Raw genomic sequence first — 15,044 nt, forward strand, 5'->3', positions numbered from 1 at the left:
TCTAGTTCTGCAAAAACTGCTGTTGGTATTTTGATAGAGGTTGTATTAGATTGCTTTGGGAGGTATGGACATTTTAACAAAATTAATTTTTCTATTCCATGCATATGGTATATATTTTGAGTGTCATCTTCAATTTCTTGATTAAATAATTTTGGAAAGAAATGTGATGATTCTTTACTTTTAAAAGTATTGATGTCCATAAATGCATTTCTCTAATGGTGCCAATCTTATCAGAAAACTTGTATCAGCTAATATTTTCTCTTAAAGAATTTATTTATTTATTTATTTATTTATAAAGATTTTATTTATTTATTTGACAGAGAGAGATCACAAGTAGGCAGAGAGGCAGGCAGAGAGAGAGAGAGAGAGAGGGAAGCAGGCTCCCCGCTGAGCAGAGAGCCCGATGCGGGACTCGATCCCAGGACCCTGAGATCATGACCCGAGCCGAAGGCAGTGACTTAATCCACTGAGCCACCCAGAATTTAAAATAATTGGGCATCATAGAAGTTCTGCAGTAACTATTAAGTAAAATTAATTTTTAAATCAAGAACATACACTAATTGTGTGGTATGTGTAGAAATTTTTCTTACTGTATATTTTTCTACATATTGTTGAAACATCATTAATTCTAGCCTGACTAAGACTAAAAGTTTTTTCCTTGAATTATTTTGTTTTTATTATCAGTAAACCCTATTGTTCCAATTGAATTGTGATGGAATCTGTTGTGTAGTAAATACCTGTGTCCTTCCAAAATTCATGTGTTCAAGTCTACTCCCTAATGAGATGATGGAGAGGGGCATTTGAGACATAATTAGGTCAAGAAGATAGTATTTTATGAATGAGATTAGTGCCTGTTATAAGAAGAGGCTAGAAAGTTAGCTAATCTTTCTGCTATTTAAGTACATAATGAGAAGTTAGCCTCTGCAAAACAGAAGAGAGCCCTCACCAGAACCTGACAAAGCTGCATTCTGATTGCAGGCTTCTGTGAGAAGTGCATTTCTGTTATTTAAGCCAAACAGTCTATGGTAATTTGTATACCAATCCCAACTGATTAAGGCAGAACACTAATTCAACTATCTACACTTTTATGCATAAATTATATATGTTTTTGGCAAAATATGAACATATTAATTATTTTTCAGGAAGTAGACATATTAACACAGTATTTTTTTCTTAATTGTGATCTAATTTGTATAGGTAAACAGCAATGCAAGCCTGAATTTTTATAGCTGCAAAAGATGTATAACATATGAGGAGAATTAGATAAAAACAGGTGACAGTATAGTCAAAAGATATTAATGAAATCAGGGTAGAACAAGGCAAATGACAAGATAAACTACTATTCACTTGAAAGGATGTGTGAATGATACTTTTAAAAGCTGTTTCTTTGAATTTTGTATGCTGCATTTTTCATGATCATCAGATCTTTCAAATTCTAAACTTAGCAAAATATAAGAGGAAGCAAGTATTTAATATTACCTGGTTAGTTGATTTGTTCATGTGTTCTCATGTCAAACCATTTTGTGAATTATTTTTATTATTTATTAAGAAGCAAATAATTATCATATGAGATAGCACATATATATAAATTTTGAACATGTTCAGTTCTGTATATGTTTTTCTAGAAAACATTTTACTTTAAAACAATACATGAACTTATGGGAAGATGTTCCCATATATCTTCAAATATCTGTTGAAATTTTTAACTACCAACAGAATGAAATATGATTCTGAGCATGTTGCATTTAGGATGTTTATCATTGTGACCTAGATATTTGTGAATTCAAAATCCAGTTTTCAAGAGAATGGACTTGATTTGCAGTTGTTTTCTTTGATTCTTATTAATACTTGAAAAATAGTCTTCACATAACAAAAAATTACACCCATACTAGAAAAAGGTTTTTTCCAAAGCTACAGTCCATTATTATAGATAAGAATAAATAAATGTTTGCTGCTAAAATGTCTGAATAAATAAAATATAAGAAAGTCTTGATACTGATAGATGTAATGAGAAACTAATCCTAGTGTATGAATATACATTCTCATATTTGAAATTATAGCCTACCAACTTCTTAATGTCATAAATAACTTGATTCATCCATCTCATGTTTGAAGTGATTCTACCATTTCATGATATATTATTTCAGAGAATTATAGTTTTCAAGATCTATGTCAGTAGATTTTTAAAATTTCATAAATAGGGGCACCTGGGTGGCTCAGTGCATTAAAGCCTCTGCTTTTGGCTCAGGTCATGATCCCAGTGTCCTGAGATTGAGCCCTGCATCAGGCTCTCTTCTTGTTGGGAAGCCTGGTTTCTCCTCTCTTTCTGCCTGCTGCTCTGCCTACTTGTGATCTCTGTCTGTCAAATAAATAAAAATAAAATTTTTAAAATTTCATAAATAAAATAAATAAATTGAAATAAATTTATCTAAATGTAAAATAAGAATAAAATGGTGGCATAAATTGATAGTGGATGGTGAGATACATACTGGTCACTGTTGGAGTGGAAAATTACACATAACTAAGAGGAAAAGTCTAGAATAGCCATAATGGTAATTATTCCATATAAGAAACCTGAACTCCTTGTTAGAAATGGCCTATTCTAGGACTGGTGCAGGAAACATACAGGATGTACCTGTAGGGTCTTATAATGTCAAAAATTAAGAAAATACATTCAAAAAACACCACTTAACCTCCCACGCCCATGTGATGTGAGATCAAAGAAATATAGGATCCAACTGAAAAAGCACCCTATATCCAAAGTTGCAACAATTTAAGAAACAAAATAAAATAGTATTGGGTCATAATCCAAGTGTAAAATAAATATCCATGAGTCCATATTGATGCAAAGAAGCAAGCAAGCAAACAAATACATGGAGAAGGGAAAAATCCCTAATGCCAAAAAATCCTTAACAATTCATAGAGATACTGTGCTCTCAAGGAAGTGAAGCATAACTACTTACTCTTCAAAAGGGGATTGAACATAGTAACTTCCTGCCAAAGAATAGCGTATAGAAAAGTGGGGAGAAAAGAGTAACTTCATATTGAAGAAAGCTGACAAACCCTACTTCACCTAGATGATTAATATCAATGTCAGCAGTGATAACATACCTTGATATACATACATAAGGCATACAAACTGTATATGATATCATGAAAATGGTACTTTACTTCCATGGTCTTCCTCCTCTAAACTCAGAACCCAAGTGTAACCACTAGAACAATGTACTAGAAAACTCCCAGCGGAGGGACATTATACCTGACTAGTACTCCTCAACTCTGTCGTCATTTAAAACAAAGAAAACTTGACAAACTGTCATAGAGAAAGGGAGCCTAAAGAGACATCACAACTAAATATAAAGCAATAATCTGTATAAAATTTTGAAACAGAAAATGGATATTAGGTAAAAATGAAGGAGATCTAAGTAAAGGATAGACTTTACCATATGATCAATATTGGCTCAATAACTGTACAAAGTATATCATACTATTGTGAAATGTTAATGATAGAGGAAATTGTGTAGAAGAACCTGGAATTTTCTGTACTATCTCTGTAATTTTTCTATAAATCCAGAAGTATTTTTTAAAATTAGGCTTATGTGGGGCACCTGGGTGGCTTAGTTGGTTAAGCGTCTGCCTTTGCCTCAGGTCATGAACCCAGGGTCCGAGGACCGAGTCCTGCATCAGGCTCCCTGCTCCACGGGAAGGCTGCTTCTCCCCACTGCCTCTGCCCCTCTCTCTCTGTCTATCATAAATAAATAAATTTTTAAAAATCTTTAAAAAAATAAAAATTAGCTTATTATTTTTTTTTTAAAAAGGACATGTTTTAGAAAATGCTGGATGATATTGCCCCAATTTTTTTTTCCATTTTACTTTCTGTTGTACAGATATAAAGTGCTTTCTTTTGAGGTTGTGGTCTTAAATAAACAGCATTTAAAAAGTAGTATAACTTAGGGTGCTTGGATGCTCAGTTGGTTGGGAATCAGACTTATTTCTGCTTAGGTCATGATCTTATGGTTGTAAGATCAAAACCCGCATTGGTCTCTGTGCTGGGCATGGAGTCTGCTTCAAATTCTCTCTCCTTATCCCTCTTCTCTCAAAAAAAGTAGTATGTGGGGCACCTGGGTGACTCAGTTGCTAAGCGTCTGCCTTCAGCTCAGGTCATGGTCCCAGGGCTCTGGGATGCAGCCCTGCATCAGGCTCCCTGCTCAGTGGAAGCCTGCTTCTCCCTCTCCCTTCCTCACTCCCCCTGCTTGCGTGTTCCTTCTCTCCCTGTCTCTCTCTCTCTATCTGTCAAATGAATAAATATTTTTTTAAAAAGGTAGTATGATTTAAAAATATTAAACTTGCATAAAAGTTTCAGTTAGTCCATTTTCAAGGAAGAACTCCATTGATTTATTTTTCTCATCCAGACAAGGCACTTCATCTTTATGAGCATTAAATTTCTCATGGGTAAAATTAAGATATTAATTGCTTTACCCTAAGGTTGTTGAGAAATTTAATGATACAATGGATATTAAAACTCTTTTAGAAAATTATAATGTGCTGTGTAATCTGTATATATAATTTTCCCCTTCAGATTCTTAATACTGATATATATACTTACAATTTATTAATATTATTAATATTACTAAATGTTTATCCTCTTTGTAAATATACTAGAATAATTTAATATTTGCTTAATAGCAAAATCTCAATTATTAAATAATTCATAACGTATTGAGAAATTCTTATATTAAAACAATGACTTCTATAGCCTTCTAGTTTTCTCTGAATCTAGTTTTCTGATTTTTGCTTCTCTTTCAAAATGTTAAAGAAAAGAAATCCCTAGGAGTCTGTCTTCTGCTTGCCTTGCTACTTGATCATCTCATCCATTTCTTTGGTTTTACAAAAATTTTTCACTGGATGAGTCCTAAATATCCAGGTTCTTCCTGTTTTTCCAACTGTGCACATAGCATCACTGCTTAAACATGTACCAGGCATCTCCACTTAGTAAGTTCAAAATAAAGCTTTTATTTCTCTTTCCAATCTTTATCCTAATCTATGCATTCTCAGCTCAATAAACAGCATGAAAACTCACCGACTTATGCCACCCAAAACCTAGGAATTGTTCTTGATTCTTCTCTTTCCTTTACAGTCCATGTTCAGATGTCAGCAAGTCCTGTTAGCTTTACCTGGAAAAAGTTCCCAGTTTGACCACTTTTCAAAAGCTCCACTATTAACATCATACTCCAAACTCATCATCATTTATCATTTACACTCTGCTTGATTACTCTCTTTATACTTTATATCCTATTCACCTACAGCCTGTGCAATCATATCTCATTCCTTCCTTAACACCGTCAAAGCTTTTTCAAAATAAAATTCATACTCTTTTTTATGACCTATAAATTCTTATATGATTGAACCCTATTAATCTTTATTTTTCTTTTCTAATGAAACTATTCTTTCACACACGCTTTGGCACATAAGCTCACTCTCTTGGTGAACTCAGAAAATGCCAGATTTTTCTTTTTCTTTTTCTTTCTTTCTTTTTTTTTATTTTTTTTATCATGCTCTCTTGCGATTCATCTTCGCAAGACATGTTATGACTCTTTTTCTTATTTTAACGGTCTTTTCAGAGAGCCTTTCCAGTTCATGTTATATAACATAGCACTCCATCCCCACAATGTCAGTTTCTTCTCTTTTTTTTTCCTATTATGAAGAGGACAAATACATATGTTAGGTTGGAAGGACCTCTATAAACTTCGTATACAAGATTAAGTGGACAAGCACACACAGCCCAAACAAATGGCAACACTCCTTAGTGTCATATAACAATATGTCTTATAAAAACTTTATATATATATAATATTATAATATTAAAGATTTTTTTAAGTCTGCATAGAACAAATATGCAGAGTTATCTTGATAACATGAACAAATTCCATGGGTTTGTATTTTTTCTTATCGATATTATTGAGGAAGAATTTGTACAAATAAACTGCATTTTCTAAAAGTGTACAAGTCAGGAAGTCTTGATGTTATGTACACTGAAGAAATCACCACCACCATTAAGATGCAGAACACTTCCATCATCTGAAAATATTCCTCATATTCCTTGCAGTCTGTCTCTCTGCCTCTAGTTCTAGGCAATCACTACACTAGAGATCAGTTTGTATTTCATGAAACAAATTGAATCATTTCATATGTCTTGAATTGCCCTTGACTTTTTTGTTAGCCATAATGAATTTGAGATTTATTCGTGTTATTATGATTTATTAGTTGTTTATTTCTATCTCTTACCAAATAGCATTCCATTATAAAGACATACCATGTATTGTTTATCTCTCCACCTGTTGATGGACATTTGGGTCATTTTCAGGTTTTGGCTTTTGGAAATAAAACTCTTATGAATATTTGAATACAGATCTTTGTTTGGATACTTGTTTTCATTGCTCTTATTAATATCAAAAAGTGAAATGGCAGAACTGACAGTTTTAGAAAGATATACTATTTATATTCCCATTAGCACCAATTGCTCCACATATGCCCCTTCCTCAATAATGTCACTCTTTTTAATCATCCTAGTGAATGTGTCATGATATCTCATGGTTATTTTAATTTTTATTTCCCTGATATCTAGTGATATTGACAAGTTACTTGTTTCATATTGGTTATTTGTTTTCTCAAAATGTGTAGCAATTCTTTATTATGTTATTTGTATTCTAATTGTTAAGTTGTAAAAATTCATCATATATTGTACATTGTAGTTCGTGATCAGATATGGGTATTGCTAGTATATCTCCTGTTGTGACTTTTCTTTTTTAATGCTATCATTTAAAGACCAAGTGTTTTTAATTTTTATAGGGAAATAATTTTATCCTGATTTAAAAAATACCTTTGTACCTTAGGGTTCACAGATATTTTCTTTTGGATTTCTTCTGCAAGTTTTATGTTTTAATGTTTGAGTCTGTGATCCATTTACGTTTAATTTTGTTTATGTGTGATAAATATCCACATTTCCCTATTTTCCCTACAGAGTCATCCAGTTTTTATAGGACTATTTGTTTAAAAGAGTTTCCTCTCCCTTTTATATTTTTTTGGCCCTTTGTCAAAAATCAAATGATCATAAATGTCCAGTTCTGTTTCTGGGCACTTTATCTTGTTTCATTAACCTAAACATCAATCATTTTACCACTGCAACACTCTCTTAATTACTCTATAGTTAATTATAAGAAACCTAGAAATCTTGTAGGATTAGATGAACCCCATTTAGAATTTCACATTTTTCATAATAATTCATTCCCATGATGGATAAGATATGGAGTCAGTTGCCTGCTCTTAGTTTTATCATTCTAGATATTTTTTTTTTCATGTAGTTTGATTTTCTGCAGGCTGTTAATAGAAACAAGTTCTAGTCACTTGTACAAGTAGGTGCCCTATATTAATGTACCGTTGGTAGTCTAATCTCTTTTTTTTTTTAAGTTGTTTTTTCTAAACCACATTACTGAAGTATGATTGACATACAAAAAGCTGTGAATATTTGGTGTATACAACTTGATGAATTTGGAGATAAGTATGCATTATGAGACCATCACCACAATTTATACCATAATAAATATCATCATCATCATCATCATCATTATTTTTATAGGAACACTTAACATAAGACCTAACCTATTAGCAAATTTGAAAATATACAACACAGAATTGTTAATTACAGGCATCATGCTGTACAATAGATTTCCAGGACTTACTCATCTTGCATAACTGAAACTTAGCACCTTTTTAATAATGCTTCCTCAATTATTCCTTTCCCAACCCCCGGTATCCACCATTCTATTCCCTGCTTCTATGAGTGTGACTGTTTTAGATTGCTTGTATAATTGGTATCACAGAGTATTTTCCTTCTGTGTTTGGTTTAGTCTAGTCTTGGGTAGAGCAATGACTTGATGATACATCAACATTCTTAGCTACCTTCCATTATTCCCAGGAATGATTAGAGTTGCTGTCTTCTCTGAAGTGCAGCTCCTGCAGTAAACAAGTTCTCTTTATCAAATGGTAAATTATGTAAGCAAGAGTTTGGCAAATTCTGGTCCACATACCTAGTGTAGTCCTCTGCATGTTTGTTTTTTTGTTTGTTTGTTTTTTAATCATGTTGTGTTGGAGTATAGCCATGACCATTATGAATTTGCTTTCATGCTACAGTTATATAGTTGAGTTGTTGTGAGAGACATCATATGCCCTGCAAAGGCTAAAATATTTACAATCAAAATCTCTACAGAAAAAAAAAATGTATCCCCAAAATAAAGAATCACAGAGGGGGATGTCTGTGTTTAAGGAATGGTACTGCTCTTGTAGCTAACTGAGATTTCAGAGGCCAAGCTAAACTTTTGATTGGATATATTGCTCTGGTTTACAGTAGAGCTTTCTGGAACTTATCCCACCTGCTGAGATTTTAGTTCAGAGAGAACCCAGTACAAGATAAGAATTTCTGGTCAAGTAATTAATTTTCAGTAGACCCCTATAACAAGCCAGTAGTTTTCCTTCAAAATACATATATTTTTCAGTGCCTGGAGGAAAATTTATGGTTCAGAAACCAAAGGTGCATGAATTCTGAGGTGTTTCATTGCTAGAGGTTCCTGTAAATGTAAAATCAGTCACAGACACTTGTAGTTCCAAAAGATATGAAAAAGATAGGCACAGAAATGTACGGCTTGCTTATAGCTAATTGCAGGCTTCCTGTTGTGGAGACCACTACTCACTTTTTGTAGCCTGCTTGGTAAGCAGCTGTTAAGGAGTTTCATATCTATATGTGAGGTGTAGTCTTTTGAATATCAAATAAACTTATCAAGTTATATGGAAAATCAGAATATTCTAACCAAAATCTCAAAAAGAATAGGTTGGCTTTGTGAATAAAAAAACCCTAGGAATAGAGTCCCTGAATAGAGCTGAGAATTGACAATGGAGTGCTGTTTACAAATATCCATGTTCCTTTAAAAAGAATATGTTCTCAGATTTTGTGTTTCTTAGATTACATTAAACAGGTTTTTAATGTCTAAAGATCTTATTTCTTTTACTTCCTAATTTCTGAGGAATATCATTAAAGTAAGTTACTTAAATAGTATACTTGTCAGTTTCTCCTTCTAGTATTATAATTTGACCTTTATGAATTTAAGTCTATGGTTTTTAATGGATATAAAAATTGATATATCACTGACAAAAAATGAACATTATGATAATCATCTTTTTTAATTTCTTTTCAGCATAACAGAATTTATTGTTTATGCAACACACCTAGTGCTCCATGCAGTACATGCCCTCCATAATACCCACCACCTGGCTCCTCCAACCTCCCAACCCTGACCCCTTCAAAACCCTCAGATTGTTTTTCAGAGTTCATAGTCTCTCATGATTCATAATCGTCTTTTTAACTTTCATAAGCTTTTTGCTATAGCATCCTTCAATATATGCCCAATGATATACAAACAAACAAAAAATTCTTCCTTTAAACATTCCTCATTTAAAGTGAATACAGTGGTAAACATTCTTGATAGAGGGCTCTTTAGGGACATTATAAAAGTAAGAAGCTTTTTGAATCTTCTGGCATGGGGTGGGGTCTATGTTGTGGGTGTGAGAACATCCAGCGATGCCTGATCACCTCACAGACCTAGAATGTGGTCTCTTTTTACACTCGCAGCCATTCTCAGCCTAGCAATTAAGCTTTCTTCTGCCCCTTTGACATAGAAACCATAAGCAACAAGCTGTCTAGTCTCCCTAAGCAAGTTCCCAAATGGCTTAAACTCAAGAAGGATGGCTGTTGTTTACCCAACAGCTTCAGAGTAGCTATGGCCTGACATAGCTAACAAAATCCCCTTCTATCCAGTGACCAAACCACAACTTCTCCAGGGAATTAGGAGTCCTTTCTAAGTTTGTCCTTCCTCGAGTTCTTTCCTTTAGCCTTAGGAAGACATATAGTTTCCTTGGATTTATTTTTTACCATAGTTAATCATTATCTACATTAAACTTTACCATTTAACTTACTATGTGGTTTCTGTCTCCTGACTGGACTCACATTGCTACACCATTTGTATCAGGAGTGGTCTTGGGAGAAGAACCCTAAAAATGGGACTTGGGTTGGATTAGGTTTGCCTTTTGGCTTGAGTGTATGTTGAGTCCTCTGCCAATTAGAAGTGAGACCATAGTAAACCATGGTGTGCAGTGGGACCATAATTAATCAGGTTATCACCTCTGGTTGATTTTGATAAAATGACAATTGAATCACAAGCTGCTGGAGCTCAAGTGACTGCTGAACTTGAGGATTATGGCAGTAATTATGACTCTAAATACCCCAGTGTGGCTTGTGTTGTTTAAGTGCATGAGTACTTACAAAGAAAAAAAATGACAAACCAGGGACACCTGGGTGGCTCAGTGGGTTAAAGCCTCTGCCTTCAGCTCAGGTCATGATCCCAGGGTCCTGGGATTAAGCCTTGCATCGGGCTCTCTGCTCAGCAGGGATCCTGCTTCCTTTTTTCTCTCTACCTGCCTCTCTGCCTGATTGTGATTTTTGTCTGTCAAATGAATAAATACAATCTTAAAAAAAAAATGACAAACCAGATCTATTAACCCTCACCTTAAGTCATAGTCTCAGAATCAGATAGCATTCATAATAGCCCTAAAATAGTCTCTTATCTCTTGTATCTGCAGATTGGATACTGCTGGAAGTAAAAATAATATTCAATTGTGTGAATGCTGAACTACAATGATAAACTCAGAGTGTCCCTCAGTTTTTCACATTAAAGGGCATTAGTGGAAAATAAAGGTATCATGAAATATGAAGTGGGTATTTGTAGTATTCAAATGCATACTTGTTTTGTAGACTGAAACTTGCCTACGGAGGGGACAATGAGGGTGAGAAATCAAAGCTTACTTGGCATCATCAGGAATCCAAAAAATTAGTATCAAAAAGTTAGGATTAGGCGTTACAGGGATCCCAGAAGAAGAAAGAGAAAAGAGGGCAGGAAATGTATTTGAATAAATAATAGCCGACAAGTTCCCAGATCTGGGAAAGGAAATGGAAATCCAGATCCAGGAGGCACATAAAGCCTCCAAAAAATCAACTCAAGGAGGTATACGCCAAGACACATAATAATTCAAATGGCCAAAAGTACTAATAAAGAGAGCATTTTAAAAGCAGCAAGAAAAAAGAAAATAGTTACATACAAGGGAAATCTCAAAAGAATTTCAGCTGATTTTTCAGCAGAAATTCTGCAGGTCAGGAGAGATTGGCATGATTTTCAAAGAATAGCAGCTAATGTTTCAGCAGAAATTCTGCAGATCAGAAGAGAAAGAAAAAAAAGAAAATAGTTACATACAAGGGAAATCTCAAAAGAATATCAGCTGATTTTTCAGCAGAAATTCTGCAGGTCAGGAGAGATTGGCATGATTTCCAAAGAATAGCAGCTAATGTTTCAGCAGAAATTCTGCAGATCAGAAGAGAAAGAAAAAAAGAAAATAGTTACATACAAGGGAAATCTCAAAAGAATATCAGCTGATTTTTCAGCAGAAATTCTGCAGGTCAGGAGAGATTGGCATGATTTCCAAAGAATAGCAGCTAATGTTTCAGCAGGAATTCTGCAGGTCAGCAGAAATTCTGGCATGAAAGGGGAAAAAAAAATCTATGAAAAAAAATCTATCCATGAAAACTCTATCCAGCTAAGTTATCATTCAGAATAGAAGGAAAGATAAAGAGTTTCCCAGACAAACAAAAGTTAAAGGCATTCATGACCACTAAATCAGCCCTACAAGAAATGTTAAAGAGGACACTTTGAGCGGAAAGGAAAGACCATCAGTAGGAGTAAGAAAAATAAGAAGCACAAAAGCGGTAAAAATAAATATGCGCATAGAATCAGTCAACCAATTTACAAAATAAAAGGACTTAAAGGATGACAAGGTCTACCTATAAGATGGGGTTGGGGAGAGGAGTAAAGAATGGCTTCAAAATTAAGCAGCCATCAGTTCAGTATAGACTGCCAAATGCAGATGTTACATACAAATGCAATGGTCCAAAACCTTTGGGATGCAGCAAAATCTGTCCTAAGCAGAAGTTTTTAGCAATTCAGGCCTACCTCAAGAAGCAAGAAAAATCTCAAATTGACAATCTAATCTTATACCTAAATGAACTATAAAAAGAACAAACAAAACTTGAAACCAGTAGAAGAAAGAAAATAATAAAGGTCAGAGCAGAAATAAAATAGAAAGAAAACAACAACAACAGATCAATGAATCCAGGAGCTGGTTCTTTGAAAAGGTCAAAAAAATAGATAAGCCTTTATCAAGACTCATCAAAAAGGTGGGGGGGAGGTCTCATATCAAATCAGAAATGAAAGAGGAGAAATAACAACTGACACCACAAAAATACAAAGGATTATAAAAAACAATATTATGAGAAATTATATGCCAACTAATTGGACAATCTTAAAGAAATGGATAAATTCCTACAACATGTAACCTCCTAAAAGTGAAGCAGGAAAAAAAATAGAAAATTTGAAGAGACCAATTGCCAGCAAAGAAATTGAATCAGTAATCAAAAACTCCCAACAAGCGAAAGTCCAGGACCAGAAGGCTTCACAGGTGTGTTCTACTGAACATTTAAAGAAGAGTTAATACCTATCTTTCTCAAACTGTTCCAAAAAATAGAAGAGGAAGGATAGCTGCCAGAGGCCAGAAGAACCCTGACACCAAAACCAGATAAAGACACTACAAAAAAGGAGAACTACAGGCCAATATATTTGATGAATGTAATTACAAAAATCCTCAACAAAATATTAGCAAACTGAATCCAACAATACAATTAAAAAAAACCATTCACCATAATCAAGTGAGATTTATTCCCAGTATACAAGATTCTTCAATTTTCACAAATCAATGTGATATATTACATCAATAAGAGAAAGATAAAGACCATATGATCATTTCAAGAGATTCAGAAAAAGCATTTGACAAAATACAACATTCATTCATGATAATATCCTTAACAAAGTAGGTTTGGGGAACATATGTCAACATAATAAAGGCCATGTATGAAAAACCCACAATCAGGGGCGCCTGGGTGGCTCAGTGGGTTAAAGCCTCTGCCTTCGGCTCAGGTCATGATCCCAGGACCCTGGGATCGAGCCCCGCATCGGACTCTCTGTTCAGCAGGGAACCTGCTTCCTCCTCTCTCTGTCTACTTGTGATCTCTGTCTGTCAGATAAATAAATAAAATCTTAAAAAAAAAAAAAACCCACAATCAACTTCACACTTAATGGTTAAAAAACTGAGAGACTTCCCTCTACATTCAGGAACAGGACAGGGATGTCCATTCTTATCACTCCCATTCGACATAATAGTGGAAGTCCTAGCCATAGAAATATGACAAGAAAAGGAATAAAATGGGATGCCTGGGTGGTTCAGTCAGTTGAGCATCTGCCTTTGGCTCAGGTCATGATCCCAGAGTCCTACATCGAGCCCTACATCAGGTTCCTTGCTTGGTGGGGATCCTGTTTCTCCCTCTGCTGCCACTCCCACGCTTGTGCTCTCTCTCTCTCTGTCAAATAAGTAAATAAAATCTTACCAGAGAAAGAAAGGAATAAAAAGCATCCAAATTAGTTTAGAAAAAAAGTAAAATTTTCACTATTTGCAGATGACATGAACTATATATTTATTGATAATCCTAAAGACTCCACACACACAAAAAAATTAGAACTGATAAATGAATTCAATAAAGTCACAGGATAGATAGCCAATATACAGAAACTTGTTGTATTTCTATACATTGACCATGGGGCGCCTGGGTGGCTCAGTGGGTTAAAGCCTCTGCCTTCGGCTCAGGTCATGATCCCAGGATCCTGGAATGGAGCCCCACTTCGGGCTCTCTGCTCAGCGGGGAGCCTGCTTCCCTTCCTCTCTGCCTGCCTCTCTGCCTACTTGTGATCTCTGTCAAGTAAATGAATAGAATCTTTATACATTGACCATGAAGCAGCAGAAAGAGAAATTGAAGGAAAATCCCCAATTTACAGTTGCACCAAAAATAATAAAATATGTAGGAATAAACTTAACTTATGAGGTAAAGTGCCTGTACTTTGAAATCTGTAACACACTGATTTGAAGAAATTGAAGATAGCACAAAGAAATAGAAAGACATTCCACACTTGTGGTTTGGAAGAACAAATATTGTTAAAATGTCCATCCTGTCCAAAGCAATCTACAGATTTAATGAAATTCCTATCAAAATACCAACAACAATTTTCACCAAAATAGAAAAAACAATCCTAAAATTTGTATGGGAAAAACAAAAGACTCCAAATAGCCAAGCAATCTTGAAAATAAAAACAGTACTGGAGGTATCACAATCCCAGATTTCAAGATATACTACTACAAAGCTGTAGAAATCAAAACAGTATGATACTGGCATAAAAATGGACACAAATCAATGGAACAGAAAAGCCCAGAAACAAACTTTTGATTATAAGGTCAATTAATCTTTGACAGTGGGGGAAAGAATATGTGACAGGTAAAAGAATCTTCAACAAATGGTGTTAGGAAAATTAGCCCCATGCAAAAGAATGAAACTGGATTACTTTCTTAAGCCATACACAAAAATAAATTCAAAATCGAGTAAAGGCTTAAAAGTGAGACCTAAAATGGTAAAAATCCTAGAAAAGAGCAGAGGCAGTAATTTCTTGGACACTGGCTATGGAAACATTTTTTAGATATATCCCCTGAAGCAAAGGAACCAAAAGCAAAAATAAACTATGGAGACTACATCAAAAGAAAAAGCTTCTACAAAGGCAAAGTAACAATAAGACTAAAAGATACCTTTATTGAATTGGATAAGGTATTTGCAACTGACACGTCCTATAAAAGGTTGATGTTCAAAATATATAAAGAACTGATATAATTCAGTATCCAAAAACCAATTAATCCAATTAAAAGCAGAAATCATGAATAGACAGCTCTCCAAAGACATACAGATGACTAACAGACACGTGAAAAGATAGTCAACATCACTCATCATCAGG

The sequence above is a fragment of the Neovison vison genome, chromosome 5, assembly GCF_020171115.1.
Source record: "Neovison vison isolate M4711 chromosome 5, ASM_NN_V1, whole genome shotgun sequence".
NCBI lineage: Eukaryota > Metazoa > Chordata > Mammalia > Carnivora > Mustelidae > Neogale > Neogale vison.